Source organism: Triticum aestivum, chromosome 3B, assembly GCF_018294505.1.
Source record: "Triticum aestivum cultivar Chinese Spring chromosome 3B, IWGSC CS RefSeq v2.1, whole genome shotgun sequence".
NCBI classification, from domain to species: Eukaryota; Viridiplantae; Streptophyta; class Magnoliopsida; order Poales; family Poaceae; genus Triticum; species Triticum aestivum.
Genome location: NC_057801.1, coordinates 850741345 through 850763777, shown reverse-complemented (window position 1 = coordinate 850763777; position 22433 = coordinate 850741345).

The following is a 22433-nucleotide window of genomic DNA, read 5'->3' as shown; positions in this document are numbered from 1 at the left end:
ATGCACATATACCGCCAACAAGATAATCGGCAATGAATGTACACCAGTCAAACCCCTTTATTTTTCGATGATCAATGAGATCATCCAAAAAACTTACATCTACTATATACAGAAGGAGCTAGAAACATATTTAGTCATGCCAACATAAAAAGGACACAAAATTCATCGTCAGACGCAGCTGCTTTCACTTTCCCCCATAATTTTGCAAAAGAGCAATTAACTAGCCAACTAAAATTTATCTTTAAATGGCCACTAATGGCAGTCTTTCACTCTCTAAGAGGTAGTTCGGCTCAAATAATGGCAGCCTTTCTCTCTTTAAAAGCAATTAACTTCCTCTTAGAGACAGAAAGACTGCCCTTAATGACCATTTAAAGACAAAGTTCAGTTGGCTAGTTAATTGCTCTCTTGCAAAATTATGAAGGAAAGCGAAAGCAGCTACGTCTGACGTTGAATTTTGTGTCCTTTTTATGTTCGCATTACTGAACATGTTTCTAGCTCCTTCTGGTTATATAGTAGATGTAAGTTTTTTGGATGATCTCATTAATCATTAAGCAATAAAGAGGTTTGACTGGTGTACATTCATTGTTAATTATCTTGTTGCCGGTATATGTGCATACAAAGGAGATAAGACATATGTTTGTGGATGTCTTCACATTCTACACGTAAATTCAAAACTTATATATTGCTTTAGTAGCATTAACTTGTTTGTTGTTTATCTATATTTATATCTTTGCATGTAGCTGATATATGTGGACTACGTGAAATATACCGATACCAAACCGCGAGCACCAGTAGCTGGTTTTCCACTTAGCGCACATATCATGGATACAGATCTAGAATATGCAGCAAACAAAGCGGCATCTGTTAGCCTGTATGTATAGTTAAGAAGTTCAATAGGAAGAACATGTGCATATTTCAAGACTGTTCCCATTATTTTCATAAGAATCATCTTCAAGCACCGATGTAGAGAGCATGTACTCATCTCCTCAAAACTATCGCCAGAATTATAGAAAAAAGTGAGTCTATGCCTATAATGCAATAAGAATCTGATAGTTTTTCATACTACTCAGCTGAGAAATATTTCGTTTGCAATATTTTTTATCATATTGTTCCTGGGGAACTGATTTATGTGTCAATTGTAATTTCCCAGAAAGCTCCTGCATTAGGTTTGGGGACTGCAATTGACTTGCTAAATTTTAAAAATTATACTATGGTTAAAGATTAGAATGATTTGGAGAATTGTTATGGCGGCAATTCTTATAAAACATGTGATAAATACACTAGTATTGTTGTTGTTGTTGTTGATCCCGTACTACTGTTGGTGTTGTTGATCCATTAATAATTACGGAACAGAGATTTCAGGTCCAGTGGAGACCTCAGGTGGAAATGGTTCTCTTTGTACAACGGGTGAAGCTAATATTTCTCACCACACCGAGCTTGCTTATATGATTCTATTGGTTAAAAATAACTAAGCCTACACATACATTATAATTCTGGCTCACCATGCAGTGTAATTTGTGCATCTCATACTCTGAACATATCAAGTACTTCCTAGCAGACTTATTTAAGCATGAAGAAGTTCACGAAAGCAACGCGGTGTTTCCTCCATTGATTCGTGCATCCAATCTGGAGGAAGAAGAGGAAGAAGTTGACCAAAGAGATGATGGTAATATTTCCCATGATGTTGATTTTCCTGGCACATTCCATCTTTAGGATGGTAAGCAACTGTCAATCTTCAGTTCAGAAAGCTTCTAATTATGAAGGCTCCTTTATATGTGAATATCCAACGGCTAACATGATACTCCTGCCATGTACAAGAACAGAAACTCAAGAGGTAGCAGACAAGACTTCATGTGTTAAATCGGGTTCAAAATTTGAAGTTGTCACGTCTACTGCCCGTTTCAGAGCTACCAATGGCTATACTATATTGGACGTAAATATAAACCAGCAGATTGTGGCAAAAAAATTCAATAGAAACATCCATTGTCTTAAGAAATTAGTTGGAATCCAATGATTTCGATTGGTGATGCTTCTGTAACTGCAAAACCATTTATAAATTCGTTCAAGGAAGGAGGAGAAGTAACCAAGGAATTTGTGAATGTGACCATTAGGGCCTTGATCGAAAACTGGAAATCATAGGACAAGTACGTTGGCTTGATCATCGATCTGCCGGCTTTTGTGTGCACATTTTTTGTTGTCACAATTTCTTGTGCCAACAAAGACTAGCTGATTATTCTTTTTGATACCAAAACAAGCTATTATTCTTGAAGAAAATTGTATACAAGAGTATGTTGATGACTATCTTAGAAAAGAAGCAAAGTTGACTATGCTCGAGCGGGGAAATGCTAACTTGAGTTCATTTCTAGTGAAAATGATCCATCAATTAATTGAAATATTGTTTGGTACACTATCTAATTCTTATTCATGTTCGTAAAAGATTAAATTAATCTCTATCCAACTAATTTAATTCATATGTAACAGGCTGCGAAGTTACACACATCTCTGTTGAGGTTAAAATAACCAGAACCTTTGCAATACTCTTTTGACGATAACACTAGTTTTGATATGGTGTTTCCAGATGAGTATGAAGTCGATATGTGAGTGCACAAAACAACTTCCTATATTTAATTAGCCAGAACTCTTAACTTAATTAATAGATGATTCACTAACTAATTAACTTCCACTGCTTTGATAAGGAAATATGGCGAAATTTATGTTTACTTGCTACACATCATGGAAGAGCACAAGGGGAATGAAATCATCAAGTGTAAAGTAGTAATTAATGTTTTTGTGTTGAAAATGATGCTAAAGTTTTTAAAAACCATATCTTTTTTACCTGTAGAACCATGACCAAGGGCGGAACCAAATCAGGAGGCTAGCACATATTCTGGTATACCATCAGTTGAATATTTTCAATCACAAAAGAGATGTAAGTCGAATCGTATCCATCATCCCCGTCCATCAAAGATTGAGGCCTAGATGACATTCATTCATTCATTGAGATAACACTGAATATTGTAGAGGCCTACACTTAATTTTTTTCCCATTAACTTTAGGACTAGGACATGGGCAAAAACATCATTCGAGGAGAAAAAAGGAAAGAACTCGAAAGGTGAGAATGAGATGCTGAAAAAAAGGAAGAAGATTGTGCTGCAAGCTCAAGCGCATAGTAACGTTGATAATGTTGAAGGTGCGGCAGAGGGTTAGAGATGTCAGTGAGGCTGTGATGCAAGTCAGACTATTGAGACTACATATGAAGTACATGGGGATCTACATTTTTATTTTGGCTTCTTCCTTGCATTCGACATACATAATTGATGTACGAACAAGAACCATTCCGTTGTCTCCATATAAGTTTCATAGGTGCAAAATAGGTTTCATGGCCTTGCATTCTACATAATCGCCAGATTTAAGTGATTTGGGCAAGGTTTCATTAATGGATGCCAAGTTTCATTCTCATCCGTGGATGCCAAATTTAATTCTAATTCCTGGATGTCAGGTTTCTATCAATTCTGCCAGGATTTTTAGGGTGGATGCCAAGTTTCATTCTTATTCGTGGACACCAGATTTCTGTCGGTTGTTCCAGGATTTTTAGGGTTCGCTCGCCGGTCACGCAGGTCGTTACACAGTTAATTCCTACATAGACTAGGTTTTTGGATTGCTGAGTGAATAGGCAGTTTTTTGACCAAATTAATCCAAGATTAAATCACTAGCATGTCATTGACATAAATAAACACATGTTATTCAGTTGTACAAGCACATACTACGCTAATTGCAGACATGTACATATAACGCTAGCATGGCTAAAACCGAAAATAATAGGAGCGGGATAAATGAGTTATACTCTCTAGTAGGCAGGCAGAAGCTGCAGCGGCGGAATTTATGTTTAATTGCTATAAATCAGGGAAGAGCACAAGGGGAATGAAATCATGAAGTGTAAATTGGTAATTAAGGTTAGTTTTGTGTTCAAAATGGTGCTAAAGTTTTTAAATACCTTATCTTCTTTACTTGTAGAACCATGACCAAAGGCGGAACCAAATCAGGAGGCTAGCACATATTGTGATAGACCATGAGTTGAATATTTTCAATCCCAAAAGAGATGTAAGTGGAATCATATTCATCATCCACGTTCATGAAAGGCGGAGGCCTACATGTCATTCAATCATTCATTGAGATACCACTGAATATTGCAGAGGCCTACACTTAATGCTTTCCATTAACTGTAGGAGCAAGACCTGGGCAAAAACATCACTCGAGAAGAAAAATGGAAAGAACTCGAAAGGTGAGAATGAGATGCGGGAAAAAAAGGAAGAAGGTCGTGCTGTATGCTCAGGCGCAGAGTAGTGCTGATAATGTTGGAGGTGAGACAGAGGGTTAGGGATGCCAGAGAGGTTGTGATGCAAATCAGACAACTGAGACTACATATGAAGTACATGGGGCTCTTCTTTTTTATTTTGGATTCTTCGTTCCATTCTACATACATAATTGATGTACGAACAAGGAACTGTTCCATGATATCCATATAAGTTTCATAGGTGCAAAACAGGTTTCATGGCCTCACATTCTACATAATTGTCAGATTTCATAGGTTTATGCCAAGTTTCATTCATGGATGTAGGATGCCAGGTTTTTGTTGCCAAGTTCCATTCTCATTCCTGGATGCCAGGTTTCTGTCCGTTGTGCCAGGACTTTTAGGGTTGGCTCGCCGGTCACGCTGGCCCTTGCATGTTCAATTCCTACACTTGTTAGGTTTGTGGATTGTTGAGTAAATACACAATTTTTTGACTGAATTAATCCAAGAATAAATCACTAGCATGGCATTGACAGAAATGAAGACATGCTAACATTCAGTTATGCAAGCACATGCTACACCAATTGCAGACACATCTACATATAACGCTAGCATGGATAAAACAGAAAATAATAGGAGCGGGATAGATGAGTTATACCCTCCAATAGGCCAGGCAGAAGCTGCAACGGCGGTGGCAGCAACCTTCTTCTCGGCTTCAAGCTTCTGGGCGGCAGGACGGTCGGCATCCGTTGGCTTAGACATGGTGATGACGAAGGTGTCGCATAGGGGAAGCCGTTGATCGGTGGCGAGCAGTCGCGTAGTGGCTCCCCAAAAACAAAATCACCGTTGTCCCGTACAGGATCGAGAGAGAGGCGTAGTTTCGAAGGCCTGCTTTCCCATCAACCATGTACGTGGTGAACGGGATGGAGTCGCCGGCGGCAGCAGCAGCAAAGGAATGACGTGCACGTGGAGGCATATGTGATCTGATTCGCGTGGCGACTAGGGTTAGCAAACGTCCCACATATATATGCACGGTCGCGTGGAAAGACATGGGCTGGACCCATGTCTGAGTAGGTAACAACCCATGATCTGATGCCTTAGATCGACGCTAACATATCTAAAACAGAAAATAATAGGAGCGGGATAAACAAGTTACATCTTTAGGGAACATGCTCCGTACGACCACCCTCTGTACAACCACCAACGTCCACTTTGCGACTAACCACAAAACTCCACTCTGAGACTATGCAACATGCAACATCCACTCACCCGAGCGCAGGCCACATCTCTAGGTCACATGCTCTTTCAGGCAAGAAACGCCTTTTCCCTGGCCATATCCGACCCACGCGCGCAGAACACCATCCCTCTGCCCATAGCCGCTGCTCCACACTAGAAAGACCATTCATTTACAATATGTCTAATTACCTTAAATTTTATTTTATGCAACTATTTTTATATGCATGGATGAAGTTATTTTTTTTCAAACTTCACTGCTAGAAGCTTACTAAGAGAACCGGGAACATGAAGTTCTTGATTGTTCGAGTAATAGAAATGACATATATAAACATAGTTTACGTGTTCTTTCATGCTTTTAATCTTTATTTTAGGCTTTAAATATTCATGGGCATTATTCCTAGGCTGCCAAGGCTACATAAATAGTGTCAAAATTACACTCGGTAGATACTGACTTTATTGATACCTTCTTGAAGATCATGAATGTGTTTGGTAATTACTATGGAATTAGATAAAAAATAGGATGCCAACCATGTAAGGGTAACACTACGTTCCATGGGGAAAAGCACTGGTTTAAATACCCATAAAGCTATTTCAAAGGCTTTCACATACATCGCAGCTCAAAAAGCTATCTTTGTGAGATTCGCTGACGAGTTGAACAAATACGTGTCAAATGTTAAGGAAATAGATCAAGAAAGGACTTGAAAGGCTGAGAAATGTGACTGTTGTTTTACATATTCTTCCGTCGATGAATGTGTTGAGATCATTTTCTATGATTTAAATAGACTTGAAGATGGTGGCTTTGTCACAAATAGTTTAATTGATATTTAGAAACTGTAAGTACACTCTTCTTAGTCTCTAATATGCTTATAAATAGGCTACATCTAAGTAAAGTACGGAAATATAATGATGTACCTCATGTACACACTTGTAATGATCTCATATACTATCGAAACTTCAAAGCAATGCAATGCGTAAATAATATTTCATTATGAATCAATTGTACTATGACAAATTATGAACAAGAAACACACAAAGGGACAAGTGATTGTCTTAAATTCCTCTATTTATTTTCTTGCCTAAAATTTTAAGTTTTCTACTCCATACATTTACTTAATTTCTTATTGCACTTTGAAAGAGAAGGAGGAAGTCTGAATTTAAGAATATCCCATATCCGTTTTGCAATGTGAATGGATAATCAATCTATTTTTGTTTTCTTAACATGCATTTCGTTAGGTAGGTGTTTACGTTGGCCTATAGTGAAGGATTATCTCTCCAAGAATACATTTTGGGTGAGCATGTTTTATTCTATGGTGCAAAAAAACAAAACACTTGAGTCTCACCATCATATACATGGAAGATAATCAAAGAACGAGAATTCTTCAAATGGATTCGTATGTACATGAAATAGTACACAAATTTTTGAGATCCTTGCAGAGTATGTACTGTCAATACTCAAAATATTGGTGTAAATGTACTATTAGGTGTCGGCATAATACTTTAAAAACGTGTGTATGTTTTGCAGATATATGCAGTCAACGCTCAGAGTCAATGGTTTGATCGACACTAACATTACTGAGATAACTCGGAGGGTTATTCACTTCTAGCAAGCTTTGACACATGATCTTACCATCTTTTGCTGCCAGGTTCTGCAAAAGACAAATGGTTATGATTGTGGCATTTATGTTGTACAACATGAATAAGTTTATCAAAGACTGCAATGATAACATCTAGGTTAGCCAAATATAGACCAGACTGTCTTTTGACATTGTACAGAAGGCTCAGCAATTGACATGTTTCTAAGTTATAGCCATTTGTTTACCCTGACTTTTGATGTAGTTTGGCACAAAATGGTATAGACCAGAAGATGAATCTGCATTGAGAACCACTCTAAAAGATTGAATTCAAGTGAACAGAATGAATAGTTTTCGTCATGGTAGGTGTAATAGTGCAACGAAATGGGCAAGTAGCTTGATCAACTAGAATGGTGTTGAGAAATGATTGTGCTCATTGGTATAGCAATTTGCAGTCTAAAGATGCACATAGTGAAACACAAGCAACAGACATATGTCATCTAGTTGCTTAGTTGCATATTCTTTGTCGCATTTTTCCATTTGTACATTTGCATATTCTCAAGGTAAAAACAAAATATTTGTGTACTTATTGTTTTACCTGGTTGGATGAAACATGGTGTTGTAATATGCTTGTTCACAAGTTAGAAAAAGGTCATAAACATGATTCAAATTAGATGTTTTGTGATCAAGGTTTACTAGAATGAATGTTCAAGATCTCAAGGAATTTACAAGTTAGAATCCAAAGCACTTGTCGATGGACCGAGAGTAATTATAATATAAACACCTCAACAGGTTATGAAATAGCTATAGTAGTCCTCACTCATATTAGTATAACATTCCTTCGGAGCCTTGGGGGCATGTGACATCAAATATCAATATGATGGAGCAAACAGAGAGTGTTGAGTGATGGAGAGAGAATCCAGAGATAGGTGAACTTCTATTTTGGCGTTTGGAGAGGCGCACACGAAACCTTGTGGATACACCGATGGGTGAAGTAATCATTCATTGTAGTCACTAGCGCCCCGGCGAGCTTCGGTTTCACTCCATGGTCATCGCTCCAGAGTTTTCTTATGGGCTTGTTAACCTAGTATTTTCACATTGAAACCCTATTTTGTGAACCTTGGATATACGCTTCCAAACCTGAACCCCTAGTCTCGAAGCGGCATGTTGGTCATCGGCTCCAGTTAAAAGAAATTTCAAATGGTCAACCATGTCTGTCATCTAAAATAAATTCAAACTTGAAAACTAAATTTTCTTTGTCCATCTATGGTCATCGAAACGAAAAAAATACAAAATAAAAATTGTGCGGAACAGCAAAATGAATTTAGTTGTTAAAGGGAATTCAAAAGGTAAACTATGTGTGATCAATTTGACAAAAAAACATATTAAAAACTCCAAACATAATCCAGAAATCGAAGACTATTACTCAATGAAACTATGAACCGGTCAAGGGAATGGAATCACAACATCGCGGTGCATCTTTTTCATGTAGACCTTATCTCAAACTAAAGCACCATTCTGTTGATTAGGAGGTATTATTTGAAGGTGATTCGAGAAACTGAGGATAATAGAACACGTACAAAACTGCTACGTATAAGTGGAATACCGTGCCCATTTTGGTTTGGGCTGGGCATGGCTTGATTGAAATGGCCCGGTGTTCGCTGAGGAATAGGTTGATGAGCGTTTTGTGTAGTGTGCGGTCCACTTTTTTCTTGAAAACTAGGCAACCAAATGGGCCAGACATGGACCTCTAAAGCCTACTTAGATATTATGTGAGCAAACTAATAGACCCAAACTGCTTGTGCCATTCATCTTTTCTCTTACTTGTATATTATTTGGATATTGGTCTCATGGTCATTAAGTGGCACTCCACTTAGAGGCATGTTGTCGATGTCATGGTGGTTGGACCGCAACCACCTCGAATTGTACTCGAGCAGGATGATAGTGAAGCTTGTGTTCGATTTTTGTCAATCTTCACATGGAGGCTTTGCTATTCCATTATCCACCTCCAAAATGTGTCTTTTGTTTAATTTGTGCCAATAGGCACATAAAGACAAACACTCAACTAATGCATCATACCCCCCATTTTATAATTGGCAAATATTTAATGATTACTCTTTGTTGCTGTAGTCTCGATGTCAACCTAATCTTCCTCCACTTTTGCACTCTCATTTCCCATCAGGAAGGCAAAGTCATCAATTCCAATTAAGTCACAATTGAACATTGCCATGAACGAGTCAACTTTTGGGTCCTTTTACGCACTACAATGCCAATATGCACGAATTAAACATCAACACATATCAGCAGTAGAAAACTTCATCGAACAAGTTGTGTGTCCCACCGATATTGTAGGCCTGCTCAGGCCGCGAGAGAGGAGGAGGAGGAGGGGACGTGGTGATTTCTTGGGGTGGCGGAAGCAGCGAGGGGTCAGCAGTGCATTGTTCTTCTTACGTGGTGGGGTACTATCCTTTCTGTTTGTCAAGACACACCATTATATCATCGTCAGGCGACATTAGACCGATGTCGGTAGTTGTGGTAGGCACGAGCATGGTGCTAGCAGTGGTAGTGGCATAAGCGAGGCCAAGCCACAATGTTGACTGGAGCGGCGCACAACTTGTCTGTGGTTGGAGAATCGAGGAAGGAAATGGATGCGGGCCTTTCCATTGACTGCACGAGCTCAATCTCACAGGTCTATGGAAGGTAGGATTGCATTAGATGAGTGTTTGTCTGCACAGGCCTTTCCATTGACTGCACGGGCCTTGAACCATAGATCGAACAAAAAAAAGCCTATACGTCGGTGGTGCTTGTGCGGATGCAATAGGACGACTAAGAAGGATAGAGAAGGGTCATTCGTTGGGGTGTGACTCGCATACAGTTGCTCGTAACATCTACTGTTTGAGCCTACCGGGTGGAACTTCGATCCGTCAACACTGTCGCAACCGCAAATAGCAGGCGTTTCTCCGCGGATGTCATGTGCAGATCCCTTCTAGGCCTTGCGGATCATGCTATTACAGGAATTTGCTATGTTCCCTTGTAGCCCTAGCTACTACAGTACAGTAAAGGGGACAAAGAAAAAACACGCAGTGAAGGAAAATACCTTCATATCAAAGCTGCCATTTATCTTGTTGGTTAAGATGACGTAGATAGGTAGACTTTTCTCTAGCCACGGTCGCACGCATGGATTCTACGAGGGGGTTCACTTCATCACTTGAGAACAAAATAAATGCTTACGTTAAAGGTTTGACATCCCAGAGACATAATAATAAAATAAGAGAAAGATGAATCGTCAAACCTGGATGAACATGCCGTCCCCGCCAGACGATACTCTTCCTTGGGAGAGGCTACAGAGTGTGCTTCTTGTCGATGAATCTGAGGGCGTGTCCCTGTGCGATGCCGATGAGGATCATGCGTCCTCCCTTGAAGCCGCCACCAGGCCATATCCCATATGGACGCCTGATGCACCGCTGCCGACGTGTGGTAGTGATCAGGATCTGACCACAGGATCACCTTCAGGCAAGATTTACAGGTCTTCAGGGGCAAGACGGCAGCGGCGGCGCCATGGCCGGGACTGGTGGCGGCGGCTGCGTGCGAGCGGGGGCAGTCTATCGGCCGCCGTAAGGTGAGGGGAGGATGGGAAAAGGGTCGCCATCTGGATGTCCAACGGCTGGGCTTTTTCATCGTGCGGGTCTGCGGGAGGTCGAACGACAGCCCTTTTTTTTTTTGGTGCGGGAGAGAGAGCGACGAGAGCGGACGAAGGACGCGCAGAACTTATCCGGTGAAGCGTATCCGTAGTTTTCTTCTGATACAAAACGAACGTCCGACGAGTGGACAAGGGTTTTGAATTTCGGCCGAAACAAATGGATTTCGGCCGAATTTCGGCCATCTCGGCCTAGGGCGAAATCTATCTTCCGCCGAAATTGGTCAAATTTGAGAAATTTTGGTCAAATTTTAATCAAATTTCAGTCAAAATTTGGTCAAATTTCGGCCGAAATTTTTAAAAACGACCGAAATTCGGCCATCTCGGCCTAGGGCGAGAAAAATCACAAACCGAAAATCAACTGGACAACCGTCAATTCAGTTGGAATACTTTTTGGAAGCAACAACATTGTTTAGGAAGCAATGGTCCTTGTGAGTGGAAACAAATAAAATATCTTCAATTAACCATCCCAAGATTTGAGGAATTAGTATTAGAAAAGAAATATTCCCTCGGTAAACTAATATAACAGCGTTTAGATTACACTTTTGCTTCGGTACAACTCCCGAAACATAAGGGCGGTTCAGATTAGCCTATAATTTGTTTCTTGATAAATGTTTACACCCGGCACGCCAGCGAACTTTAGGCCGGACGCGCACGGGACGTTCAATCGCTCAATCGTGCGAGTACGCGGCAGGCGACCGGAGCGCTCTTTTCCAATCGTTTTTTCTCCCCTACCTTCTTCTTCCCCAATCGTGCGAGTACGCGACAGGCGACCAGGCATCAGCCCCCGCCGGCACCGCAAGCATACACGTCTCCGTCTGCGATGCCGGCACCCTCCGCCAAGCGCAACCCCCTCGCCCCATTCGCAGCTCCAGTTTGCCCACTGGAAGCATGCATCTTATGTTCCTGACGGTTGAAGCTTTTTCCATCAAGGTTGAAGCTTTTTTCCCTGGTTGTTGCAGCATCTGCGAGATGGATTGCCGGTTCCAACGACCGTCGTCGAGGTCGTAGCTCCTCGTCGCCGCACCGATCGTAGCACGCGGTCACCACGGTGCTAGCAAAAAAGAGCATCGATTGTAGCAAATTCTAGTCGCCGTGGTCACCCATGTCACCGCTCGTCGTACCACCGTACGCCGGCCGCACCACCGCACACCAATGGAAGCAAATTCGTTTGTCGGTGGTAGGTTTTCCACTACCGGTAGCAACAAATTCGCAACGTGTCGTCGCTGGCCACACTTCATCGTCTTCCTGGTTGTAGGAAAATCAGGTGCCAGTGAAAGCTCCCCCTGTTGCCTGTGCAGCAAAAATCATGGATAAAAAGCTTCAACCACGAAACAACTCTTGGAGCCTTGCGGGAAAAGCTTCAATCAACGTGTGAAAAAGCTTCGACCACGAAAAGATTCAGTGGCCATGGGGAAAAAGCTACCAGCCATGAAAATAGCTTCAACCACAATGAAAAAAGCTTCAAGCGACATGGAAAAAAACTTCAATCGGTACGGCCTACCGACGATGGTGCGAGCAGGGACACCGGGGAGCTACGGGCCGACGGCATGGCGGTGCTGCATCCATCGAGGTACAACCATCACCACGCGGAGCTGCAACCAGAGGGCCTGTTGCATGGGTGGAGCCGGGGACGAGGGCGGCGATAGGCGACGAGGACGGCCGGCGAGGGCGCCCAACGGCGAGGAGGAACGCCATGGTGGTGCTTCAAGCTTAGTCGTTTTCTCGCGGGGCAATGGCGGGCTATCGATGGTGCTCGGGGCATTGCATTTTTTTCTGTAGGAAAACGACTCGTGAGGAGGACGAAGCGGGGAACAGATTTGACAGTCTTTAATGCTGCATCACGCGGCCAGGGCTCGACCGGCCCAACCGTTCGGCTGGCGCGCCAGCGCCTAGCGTCGCCCTTATTTTTGCATGGTAATACATGTCTCATTCATATGATAAAGATCAAAGTACAAGTCACGTAAGGACCAATAACATGACAGAACTGAAAAGATAGCAGAACATCTCTAAGTTTGACACCAACGACTATCACCTGTCTGCGGCACGACCACAGCAGCCACAAAAGAATAGAATAACGGATCACCTCCTCACCCGAGCTCGACGCGGCCCCGTCATTGATAATCAGCTTTTGCGGACCTCCAGGGTGGCTCCTCAAAAGTGAAGTCATTGCCGTTGAACGAATCAAACCGAGGCAACACACCGGACACGCCATCGAACTCTAGATCTGACACCCCACCACGGCTAAAACGTCGAAGGAGGAAATTACACTTGCAATCCATCAACCAGGAATCCACCACATGTTCCGTCTTTCAGATGTCGTCGATGCAGACCACAACGTGCATCCGCTCTTGAACTACCTCCCAAGCTCCGCGCCGATGCTGGATCAGACGTCGTCAGAACGGCGGAGCCCGAGGACACATGACCACCACGAGGATGCCGCCGCCACACCATCCTTACTAGAACAAACTGGATTCCAAATCCATCCCCAATGATAGGACCAATCGTCTCATCGGAGTAGGATCCGAAGAAATTTTATTTAGCGCCGGCGCCGATGCCAAGACGATGAACAGCCTAAAAATCTAAGCTACTTTGCCCTAAACACGCGCGGATCGGGCGACGCCCCCCCCCCCCCCCCCCCCCCCCGCGCTGACGACCATGAAAGGCGGCATGCGAACATTGTGTGTCCTGAGTCCTGACTAGCGCATCAAGCGTTGAGTAGGAGCTCCCGCTGTTTAGGGAGTAGCCTCATACAAACCGATGCACACAACTCCTCCATCCAGGGCTTGGCCACTTTATTTATTTTTCCTTTTTAACCATCAAAAACATGTGCATGGAAGTAGGATCCGAATGATGGACCTCTTGGGTTACTTCCACCCACTATAACTTCGAATTGTGAACTCTTTCTCAAATTTGTGAATCTTTTTTTAACCATCATAAAACAGGTGCATGAAAGTAGGCATTCATGACAGGTTTGAGCAACGCTCGACACCGTTGGCATGTTGCAACACATTCAGCCATTTGTCGGGCTTTTTCGCGAGCAAACTTCAGAAAATGCAAAGCTTGTCAAAAATCTAAACAGCTTAGCATAATGCTTTGAATTGATCACAGAACCTAGTGGAAAAATTGTGTGTCCGTTCGGTGTCCATTGGTTCGATGTCCAAATTTGTTCAAATTAAGCGCTGAGTACTAGAATGGGCATGCCCAACTGCTGGCAAATTTTGGGTAAATTTTGCGATTGACCATTACTACCTCATGTACAACGAAGGATTTCGGTTTAGGTGGAAGAGTCGGTTCCATATCACTTTTTTTCCACATACGTCAAATAAACCCAAAAATTTGCACACACTAGAATCATCATGACATGCATCTATGCCAAGTTTCCACATACATTTTCTACAGTTTACCTAGTGAAAAAACTAAAATACTATCCAGATGTGACACAACATGGGTTAGTTGTCCAAATTCGTTTAATTTTTTGCATGCAGTACTACACTGAGCATGTCCAGCTTCTAGAAAGATTTTAGTAAATTTTATGAATGTCCACAGGTACGTCATGTACAACAGAGGGTGTTTTGGTTTAGGCGGAAGAGTCTGTCCCATAGCACTTTTATTTCACGTACACCAAATGAACCTAATTTTTTTCCACACACTAGAATCATCGTGGCAAGCATCCATGCCTTGTTTGATCGAAATTTGACATTTTAAGCATTTTCTACATTTTCCCGATCAAAAACCCTAAAAAATAGCCGGACGTGACGATCTAGCCCACATCCGGATCCCGCCGCAGGTCAACATCGCGATCCCATGTGTCGATCTAGCCCACGTCTTGATATAGCACCGGGAGAGAAAAATAATGCACCGTGATCCCATATGTTGATCTGGCCCCCTACTTGATGTAGAATTGGTCGAAAAAAATAATTCTATTAGAGCATCTTCAACAGGTGACCTAAAATAGCAGCCCAAAAACCGCGTGATGTAAAATATAGATCACCAAAAACGTGATTTTTACATCAACGAAAATGTCCAACTCCAAAGGTGATGTATTTGAGGAGGTGGAGCAGCCGTCAAGATCGCCTTCTTCAAGCGTCCTGGTTTCTGTCCGGACGGCCTTGCGCGGAGCCTTGCCAATGCCTCAACCACGTCCATGACTGCCGATCTCTTCTTCTTCGCCTCCCCGACAATGGTGGTTGGCCGTGGACGGCACATCTGCCTCGTCTTCCACGGCTGCCGTTGACGGGCGGGAAGTGACGGGCCGGCTGCACAGATGCGGGAACAACGGAGGGGCGGCAGGGTGGCGACGGAGGTCCGAAGAAGAGGCGGTGGAGATTAGTCAACGTCGGCCGAAATGATGGCAAACGAGCAGCGACGCAGGTCACGGCGGCAGCGTGGGTTGGCAGGGGGGCGGCGGAGGGGCGACGAGGAGGCGGTGGAGACTGGTCGACGCCGGCCGAAATCAGGGCAAATGAGGGGCGGTAGAGGTTGCGACAGCGGCGCGGGGTGGCGGATGGGCGGCGGAGGGGCGGCGGAGGGGCGACGAGGAGGCGGCAGAGACTGGTCGACGCCGGCTGAAATCAGGGCAAATGAGGGGCGGTAGAGGTTGCGACGGCGGCGCGGGGTGGCGGATGGGCGGCGGAGGGGCAACAAGGAGGCGGCAGAGACTGGTCGACGCCGGCCGAAATCAGGGCAAAAGAGCGGCGGCAGAGGTCGCGGCAGCCATATACATAATGGTGTGTACGTATCAATGCCATATACATACGTGTGTGTACATATCAATGCCATATACATACTTGTGTTTATGTATCAATACCGTATTCTATATTCTTAACAAATATATAATTTTGAAAAAAATCGCATTGAACAAATGCCCCCTCGCGAGTCGAGTTCAAGCGCGAAGCGAACCGGATTGGGGTAGGTGAGAATTCCTAGTTCAACAAAGGGCGGATGACGGGATATCAACCACGCGGTCATAAAAAGCCCTAAAAATATTTAATCCCGGACGGTACTATACACTATCCGCTGAGTGGTTATTTTGAATACATCCTTGAGTCACGGTTCACTTAAACCAGTTTGTTATCTCCTTGAGAATCAAAACAAACATGACCTGCGAACCGGTTTAGATCTTCCAAGGGAACAATATAAGCATCAGCCCCCGTGGGACATGTCCATATCGACGCTCATATTCGAGAGCAGCCGCCTCTTCAACTCAAGCAGTCGGTCAACTCGTACAGAAGGTACAACTCGTTGTTAACTTCGCTTTCCTCGCAGTAACGACGCAATCAACATACGTCGCATGCATCTGCAGAGAGATAAGGCATAGACCGGTTTGGTACATGGATACTACCAACTTCACTTTTATTTTGTTTTCTTCCATATAATCATAGCAAGCTATATGCGATGTATATACGTTTTTTTAGCGTAGATAGATTATACTCCCTCCGTTCCTAAATATAAGTCTTTGTAGAGATTCAACTATGAACCACGTACGGATGTATATAGATGCATGTTAAGTGTAGATTCATTCATTTTGCTCCGTATGTAGTTCACCTAGTGAAATCCCTATAAAGACTTATATTTAGGAACGGAGGGAGTAGATCAGTTTCACTAGCACGCTCGCCTGCATGCATACTATTATTTTTATTTTTTGGCATAGATTGCTTCCAATAGCAGGCTCGTCTGCATGCCTACTGATGTTTATTTTCTTGAGCCCACATCAAAGATTAGTTCCAGTAGCATCGCTTGCACGCATGCATACTTATGTTTCTTTTCCAAAGCACCGATCATATATCAGTTCTAGTAGCACGCGCGCATGCATGCTTACATTGTTTTTTGTAGGGTTGATTGAAATATGTGTGCATACTGATTCATTGAAATATAGGGCGCAACAACCCTATGGCTCCCAAGAAGCTGGACGCTCAAGAAAAGAGCAGCTCCAACTCCAAGTCAAGATCCATGTCCGGGCCATGCTGTGATCTTCACTGGCATCAGGAAACAAGATTGGCTGTCGGTGATCTGGTCGCGACAGCGGGCACAACGACGGGTCATCCTGGGATTCAGCTCCCGTATCATGGCCTGCGCCCGACAGCAAGAAGCCCAAGAGGGCGGTGTACGCCGGTCACCATCACCGCTGTTGCGAAGTCGGTTTAAGGTCGGCCGGCGCCCACGGGTTGCCGAAGTTACTCCTCCACAGGGGATAGGGCCAAATGGCAAGATGAAGCGTGGTGTGGGCCTAGCTGAAAGGGCACCATAAGGTTCGCGCCGCTCAGGTGATGGAGCATCTAGCGGAGTTGAGGTGATTGATGTTCCCAGCGATGCACACCACGAAATCCTGACGGTACGGTTAAACACTTGCATAATCATTTTTTTCTTGTAGTGCAATTGTGAAGCCCTTGAAACCTTTTTTGCTCATATTTTGAAAGGACAAACTGGATGAAGTAATAGACCAAATGCATAGGGAATTGGGGACACATGTTGTGGATCCGGCAATAAACTTGATCTACCTTGAAGACCTCGATAATGCCAAAACCTCATTGTCTGGCCCGACAAGCTCGCTTGTTGGGGTCGTCTTGTCCATAGGTGGCGGAGACGACCCCAACGTAAGCTTGTCGAGGCCGACGATGAGCTCTTGACATTATCAAGGTCTTCGGGGTAGATTAATTTTATTGTGTGATACCAACTTGCGTGCCCAGTTCCCTATTCATCTGGTCTATTACTTCATTCAGTTTGTCCTTAAAAAAAGCAAAAAAGTTTGAGGGGCTTCACAAGTACAGTATAAGAAGAGGAAAATTATTATGCAAGTGTTAGACCGTATCATCAGTATTCCGAGGGGTCCACCGTTGGGCACATCGATCACTTCGACATTTCAGTAATGAATTGCATCCAGCTAGGTGCGTACTGATACACTCATGACAATGTGCATGGATATCTCATGATTTAGCGACATTTGGCTGGCATATATATAGTTCATCAGAATGGGTATAATGTATAGTAGACTAGTAGTAAGTCAGCTAGCTATAGCTATACTAGAAGGAAGAAATTGGTCCTGAGCTAGTAGCGAGGCATTTCAGTAATTATTACTTGTTTCAAAAATGATTCCTTGATCAATTGTTATCTATGTATGTACAATTAGTTGATATGAGATGTTGGAGTGAAACAAGCATGCCTCGAGTTTTCGGATGCGAGCGGTGTGAAGTGGTAGAAGCAGAGTATGCCGATCTTAATTTGCGGTCGATCGATCAATTGGTCTTGTCCCACCGGAACAGAAGCAGAGCATGTCCTACTAGCTAGCACGACTCTCACCACCAGTGATAAGTTCGATTATACACTTCTCCATTCCCCACTCACCTTTTTATTTATTTTGGTCGCATTGTTCGCTACGCATGACTTTAGCCATGACTGAGTGCGCCATTGAGTAGTACGTAGCCCATACATGCTCTGTTTCCAAAGCTCATTCAGATAACGAAACAGAGCCGAAAGTAAAGTCGTACTAGTACAAGAACAACTGTAGAGTATATCTCAATTCAGAATACAGAGCAAAAAGAAATCTTCCAGGCCCTGCGCGTGCCAGGAATTCCATGGGACCGGCCCACCGCCCATCATTCTATCTTCTCCCGCGCGATGACGGGAGCCACTCGTTTTCTCCTTCAGGAGCCGACTGATGTGCTGGAGAAGACCCAGAACCTCTCCGTCAGGAGCCGACTGAACCCGTTGTTGATCATGAAAAGGAGGTGCAGCAATAAATTTTAGAAGAAGTGACAGAAGTTGATGCACAAAATGTGCCAGAAACTGAGGCCCTTAGAAGGTCTACAAGACACAAAAAGTCAGCTATTTCTACTGATTATAAAATTTATAACACGAAAATAGTTCATACAGGAAAAGATCCCACCTCATATGAAGAAGCTATGAGAATCTATCATTCATCGAAGTGGATGAAGGCAATGGAAGACGAGATAAAATCGATGAGTTCGAAAGATATTTGGAACTTAGAGGAAATTCCTAAAGGAGCCAAAACAGTAGGCTGCAAATGGGTCTACAAAATTAAATATGACTCTAAAGGGAATGTAGAAAAGTATAAAGCACGACTCGTGGCAAAATGATTTACACAAAGAGAAGGGATAGATTGCAATGAGACATTTTCTCCGGTCTCATGTAAGGATTCATTCAGAATCATAATGGCATTAGTTGCTCATTTTGATTTAGAGTTACATCAAATGAATGTAAAGACGACATTTCTCAATGGAGATTTAAAGGAAAATGTCTACATGAAACAACCCAAGAGTTTTATCATGGAAGGCAAGAAAAATATGGGATGCCTTCTGAATAAATCCATTTATGGATTAAAGCAAGCCCCTAGACAGTGGTATTTAAAGTTTAATCAAACGATTAAAAGTTTTGGATTTAAAGAAAATATTGAGGATAACTGCATTTATGCAAAGTTTAAAAATGGGAAATATATTTTTCTGATCTTGTATGTGGATGATATCCTTCTTGCTAGCAGTGATGTTAGTCTACTACAAGAAACAAAGAAGTTCTTATCCTCAGATTTGAACATAACAGATTTTGTTGAACCGTCATATGTTTTGGGCATAAAAATTCACCAAGATAGGAATAATGGAGTCTTAGGACTATCGTAGAAAGCATATTTAGAAAAGGTTCTTAAAAAATATAATATGCATGCGAGTAAAACCACTCCTCCTCCTATAGTCAAGGGCGATAGTTTTGGGAAATTCCAATGTCCCAAGAACCAGTACGAGATCGATCACAAATGTGCACTCGCCCTGACTTAGCTTTTATCACCGGGGTACTCGATAGATATCAAGAGAATCTAGGCATAGAGTACTGGAAGATGATAAAGAAATCATTGTGTTATGTGCAAGGCACGAAGGAGAAGTGATTCCCTAGAGATAAAACGGTATTCAGACGCAGATTTTGCGGGGATAGAGATGATAGAAAATCCACGCCAGGATATGTATTCATCCTCGTTGGGGGAGCTATTTCGTGGAAAAGCTCCAAGCGGTTGATAGTAGCATCATCCACGATGTATGCAGAATTTATAGGATGCTTCGAGGCCACGGGGCAAGCGATCTGGTTAAAGAAATTTGTACCCGACTTAGAATGTGGTAGATTGTATTCACAAACTACTAAAGATGTACTGTGACAACCAACCCACAGTATTTTACGCTCACAACAACAAGTAGAGTAATGCTGCCAAAAAAATAGAAATAATGTATTATGTTGTGAAAAATAAAATCTAGGATCAAACTATAAGTATCGAGCATATAAGGAGAAAAGATATGCTTGCGGATCCGCTAACGAAAGGCTTACCACCCAATGTGTTCATGGAACACTTAGCCGGCATGGATTTAAGGGAAAGCCTATGATTCCTGGATCATGAGAGGCCCGAAAGGAACATAATTTGTTTCTAAACAAAACGTATGTTGTAGCTGTATGATTCTATCAGCAATTAAGCTGTGATGATGAAACATGCTCTATGTACCAATATGTGATGAAACAAATAAACTAGAAAGTATAAGGTTAAAAGTAAAAGTTAAGATCAAGGGGGAGAATTTTAGGTTGATCTCTCCCGTGTGTGCCCAACGGCCCACCCGACCCCTGATCCGCGCCCTTATCGGGGGCGCCCAACCTCAATATGGTTGACGGGCCCTGTCACGCAGCACTACATAAAGAGGTGGGGGCCGACGGCACGCAGTACGAGGTTCACCGCTTTGCCAGGCTCCCCACTGAAACACCCGACCCGATCTAGGTCTTGCGCTGACAACAAAGGGAAGCTCTGCCGCCGCCACTGCCCACACATCGTCGCCAGCACCATCTCACCCACTCTCCGCCATCACCGTGCGCCACAACACCACGATGGCTTCCGGCTCGAGCTCGTCAGCACCAGGAGAAGGTAGGTTCACCGGAATCACTAGCCTACACCGATCCAGAGGATCTATCAGCTGCTTGTTGGAGGAATGCTCGGCAGGTCTGTCATATGCCGACAGATGTGGTCACATTGGGCTGCCCTGCACCCATCCTCGTTATCTCTTATATATCCCTTCACACGCAAGCTCTTCCTCTCCCCTGATAGACCTTTTGTTCCCCCTCTCCCCCGTTCGTGGAGGGCAACCATGGCGGCGGCCTGATATGCGAGCAACTCCTCCTCCCGCCACTACTACGAGCATCTCATCTCCTAGCACCCTAAGCTGCTCATCGCCGCCGACTAGAGACGACGTCGCACATGCTCCTCCCCCTGCCCCCCTACCAAGCCGATGCTACGTGGGTCGGCCAGTGGTGCTACGTTGTTGTCGGTATCGTGAATGGTTGGTCCACAAGGTCAACCACGCATGGACCACAGGCAGCTCTCTCTTTGGCCGAAACCATCAAGTACCCAAGAGCTGGGAATAGAACCTCCGACAAGAGCTGGGCTTCCTGACCTCCGAAAGCAACCCAACCAGGCTTTTATATGCGTGGTGCGACAACTCTGCCTCATTAGGACAGTCACGACATGTTGCGAGCATGCAGCTTGGGCAGTGAAGATGCGTCAGTCGCCAGGGGTGATTCACCAGCTCACCTACCTCAAGGCCGACACCTACCTCAATGTGTGGCACCACCAGGCTAAAATATCACCAAGGGCGGCGGAGACAAGACTGGAGTTCGCTCCCGGAAGATAGAAAACCTTGACACATCACTACACATTTAATACGTTCACCTACCATGTCAGAGGGCATTCCCTTAGCAACTATGTCATTGTGTAGACCCTTGACTTATACAAGAAGGATCGGGCGAACAAGAAAATAGGTTGGACACTTGGTGGAACATCAGTAGGGATACACAAACGCTTCCTGTTCCTGGGAAGGACTTGTAGCTCTTAATCCGCCCACATAAACACACAAAAAGCAGGAGTTGGGTATTACACAACCATGTGGCGCTAACCTGAGTAAATCAATGTGCCCATTTCATGTATTTCAGTCGTGTAGGTCCCCACCTTCGTGCCCGATCCATGAACTATAAAAAGGACGTCACCAGTCCACGGTGTCATGAGCGTGCTCTACATGTCGGCCGACAGTCGCCAGAAGGCACACGAGTCGGTTTTGCAAGAGGATGTGCTGGTGTCCACGAAGCGACGACAAAAGCTTCAAGTAGAGATGACCAAAGGGTGAGCTTGACCACTGCGCAAAGACCTGAAGTTGCAAGTGGCATAAGCGAAAGCTTCAATCAAAGACGGTGTAATTTGAGGCCACCCAATTAGTAACCGCCAAAGCTGCAACCAACGATGAAAAAAAATTCTACAGTAGATGAAGCAAGCTATGGATGATGACGAAACGCTGCAACCCGCAATCTAGAAAGCTTCAACATTCATGTCTTAGCTACGACCCGCAACGATGGCGATCATGATGTTTTGGTGCAATCGTCGTCCTTCTTGGGTATGAACGGCGATGAAATTTGCTCGAACCATTCATGGCTGTGCTATAAGCGTGTTAACGAGCACCACAAGATGTTGGGGGTGGCATGTTATGACCTATGGTGGCGAGAATCTATTGTGTAGCTGTGGGCGGTGCAGTGTAAAGCGAGGATGGAGAGAACTGTGGGGTCGCAATCGGCATGATGGAGAGCGGCGGCCAACAGGTCGGGGCGAGCT